Source organism: Phoca vitulina, unplaced genomic scaffold, assembly GCF_004348235.1.
Source record: "Phoca vitulina isolate PV1807 unplaced genomic scaffold, GSC_HSeal_1.0 scaffold25, whole genome shotgun sequence".
Taxonomy (NCBI): domain Eukaryota; kingdom Metazoa; phylum Chordata; class Mammalia; order Carnivora; family Phocidae; genus Phoca; species Phoca vitulina.
The window spans coordinates 4,149,896-4,153,923 of record NW_022589728.1 but is presented as its reverse complement, the minus strand read 5'-3'; positions in this window follow the sequence as shown (position 1 = coordinate 4,153,923).

The following is a 4,028-nucleotide window of genomic DNA, read 5'->3' as shown; positions in this document are numbered from 1 at the left end:
TACCTCTAAAAATAACCAATAATTTAAAACATAATAAAAGATCTGGTGATCTTTGTTTTTTGTGCATGTTCAAAATACTTTTTCAACCCAAAGAATTTCCTTTGGCATGCCTTTTAAGGTGGATCTACCATAACAAATTCTGTTTGTATTGGTGTCAACAGATGTACTTCACCTTTGTTTTTGTTTTTTTTTAATTTACATATATATTTTATTGAAGTATAATTAAGACACAGTGTTATATTAGTTTCAGGCATAAAACATAATCATTCAATAATTCTCTACAGTATTCAGTGCTTACCACAATAGGTATGGTCATCATCTGTTACCAAATAACATCATTACAATATTATTAACTATATTCCCTGTGCTGTACATTCATTGTTGTGATTCATTTCTTTTATAGCTGGAAGTTTTTACCTCTTAATCCCCTCTCTTTCACCCATCCACCTCACCTACCTCCCCTCTGGTAACCACCAGTTTGTTCTCTGTATTTAAGAGCCTGTTTTGGTTTTTGCTTTGGTTTTTAGATACCACATATAAATGAAATCATATAGCGTTTTTCTTTCTCTATCTCACTTATTTCACTTAGCATAATACCTTCTAGCTCCATCCGTGTTGTTGCAAATGGCAAGAGTTCATTCTCTTTTTTGACCGAGTATATTCCATAATATATATACATACCACAAACTCCTAGAAGAAAACATAGGCAGTGTCTTTCTGACATCAGCTGTAGCAAGAGAAACAAAAGCAAAAATAAACTATTGGGAGTATACCAAAATAAAAAGCTTTGGGACAGTGAAGGAAATAATCAACAAATGACAAGACAACCTACCGAATGAGAGAAGATATTTGCAAGTGATATATCTGATAAGGACTTAATATCCAAAATATACAAATAAATTAAACAACTCAACACCAAAAAAGCAAATAATTCATTTTAAAAAGGGGCAGAGGACCTGAATAGATATTTTAAAAAAATCCAAACACACAGATGGCCAACAGACACATAAAAAGATGCTCAACATCACCAGTCACCAGGGAAATGCAAATCAAAACCACAAGGAGATATCACCTTCTACCGGTCAGAATGGTTAGAATCAAAAAGACAAAAAATAACAAGTGTTGGGGAGGATGTGAAGAAAATGTAAGCCTTCTGCTCTGTTGGTGGCAATGCAAATTGATGCAGTCACTTTTATTTTTTAAATATAGCCTGAGGACATATAATATTCTTGGTTAGATTTTTCCTTCAGCACTTGAAATATATCCTTTTTGCTCCACTGTTTTTGTTGAGAAGTAAAAGTTAAATCTTACTCAGTTTCCTTTGTATATAATAAATCATTTTGCTCTTGTTTCTTTCCTTGTGTGTATGTGTGTGTGTGTGTGTGTGTGTGTGTGTGTGTGTCTGTGTGTGTCTGTGTGTGTCTGTGTTCTTTTGTTTTCTTTCTGGTCTTTGCCTTTCAACATTTTGACTATAGTATATCTAGTTGTGGAAATCTATGTTTATTCCATTTGTAATTCATTGACTTTGTGTGTATAATTTAAAGTTTTCATTTTAAATTTGGAAATATTTCCAGACATTTTATCTTTGAATATTTTTCTTCTTTCTCTTCTCTCTATCTGGTACTCCCATATGTGTTTGACAATGTAATTAATGATGTCCACAATTCTGAATCTTTGTTTTATTTTTGCATTTTGTCTTTGTCATCAAATCAAGTAATATTTATTAATGCTTCTTAAATGTATCTATTCCAATTCCAGTTAGCTCAAATCTACCGTTGAGCTCTTGTGAATCTTTCACTTTGTTTTTTGTACTTTTTAACTCCAGATTTTCCATTTGGTGCTTTTTAAAAAATAATTTATATCTCCTTATTGAGAGCCTTTATTTGATGAGAAATTATCCTCCCTTCCAGTAATTCTTTAAACAAAATGCTCTTATTATTTGAACATTTTACAATGACTGCTTTGAAATATTTGCCTGCAGTTTCTGTTGCATGCTTTTCTTTACCCAAATGCCCCACCCCCAGTGAGTGGGTCATGTCTCATTTTTTTCCTTTTTTTTTTTTTTTGCATATTTTACAATTTTTGGTGTTGAAAATTGGACATTTTAGAAAATATAGCAAATTTGGATACTGATAATCTCCCTCACACACATAACCTAGGCCTGTTGTTGCTCCTGTTTACTCATTTAGTTTTCAGTATTTGGCTGGACTATTTCAGTATAGCCTATTTTACCCGAATTTTCCTGCCTCTTATGTCACTATATAAACATTTCAGCCATATTTCTTACATTTTTTCTGTGTTTTTTTTGTCTTTTTACTTTGCCTTTTTGTGTGTGTGTGTGTGTGTGTCTTTCATTCTTGTCTTGCCTTCTCTGGTTTTAATTAAACAGTTTATATAATTCCATTTTTTCACTTTCTTTAGTATATCAATTATACTTCCCTTTTTAGTTCTTCAGTTATTGCTCTTGACTATTCCAAATCTACTTTCAAATATCACTACACCACTTCACAAGTAGTCCAAGTAACTTATAACAAAGTATTCCCAATCTCTCCATTGTATCCCTTATAACATTGTGGTCATTCAGTTTACTTATCCACTTATATATTTTTATTCACTTATTCATTTACATATATATGACTATAATCACTATGTATATTTTTGCTGTTGTTATTTTGAAGAAACTTTTATCTGTGCAATGAATGAACAGTAAGAAAAAATAAAAGATTTTATTATATATTCACATATTCTTTCTCTACTGCTCTTTTTTTTATGCAGATCCAAGTTTCTGACATATATCATTTTTTGCTATCTGAAGAACTTTTTTTAACATTTGGGGCAAAGCAGGTATACTAGTGACAAATTCCCTCAAGGTTTGTTCAAGAAAGTTTTTATTTATTCTTCCTTTGAAGAATAATTTTACTGAATACGTATTACAAGATGCTGGGATTTTTAATTCAACACATTTAATATTTCATTCTATTCTCTTCTTGTTTGTATGGTTTCTGAAGACTGATGGATGAAAACTGTTTATACTTGCCTTCTATAAATAGTTTTGTCTGGCTTCTTTCAAGATGTTTACTCTTCATTCAAAATTTTTAAGTTTTCTGCAGTTTTAATTTATTATGCCTAGGTGTAGATTTTTCTTATTTGTATTTATCTTGCTTGGTGTTCTCTCAGATTCTAGATCCATGGTTTGGTTTCAATTATTAAATTTGTAAAATTTTGTTATTGCCTCAAATATTTCTTCTGTAGATTTTCTCATATTTTATATTCTAATTATGCATGAGACACATTTATTAATTATCTCACAGTTCTCAAAATTTTTTTTTTTTTACATTTCAGTCTTGGGAGTTTCTATTAATATTTCTTCATTCTTATCAATTTCTTTAGATGTGTCCAGTGTATTGATGGGCCTGTCTAAGGCATTCCTCATTTCAGATACAGAGTTTTTTATTTCAAAGATTTTCTATTGGTTTTTAAAATTGTCATTACCCATCTGTTCTTGCATATTGTCTACTTTTTCATTAGAGCTTTTAGCACATCAATCATATTTGTATTATATTCCAAGTCTGATAGTTCTAACTTACTTTACATTACCTGCTTACATTACCCATCTGTTCACGCATTTTGTCTACTTTTTCACTAGAGCTTTTAGAGTATCAATCATATTTGTTTTAAATTCCAAGTCTGATAATTCTAACTTCCCTGTCATATATAAGTCTGGATCTGAGTCTTGCTCTGTCACTTTCAATTTGTGTATCAGTTTTTATTTTCTCATTTAGTATGTCTTATAAATTTCTGTTAAAAGCCATACATGATGTTCTGAGTAGAAAGTAATTGAGATAAATAGGACTTTAGTGTGAGTTTTTATGTTTATCTAAGAAATAAGCTATGTTTAATGTTTGCTGCAACTGTAGATATCTGAAGCTAAAATTTACTCTTGTTTTTCTTTCCTTATTTTCTTTGGGTTTCCCTAGAGTATTTTTAAATAATGTCTGAGATGTACCATACTTTCAGTTGTATTTCTT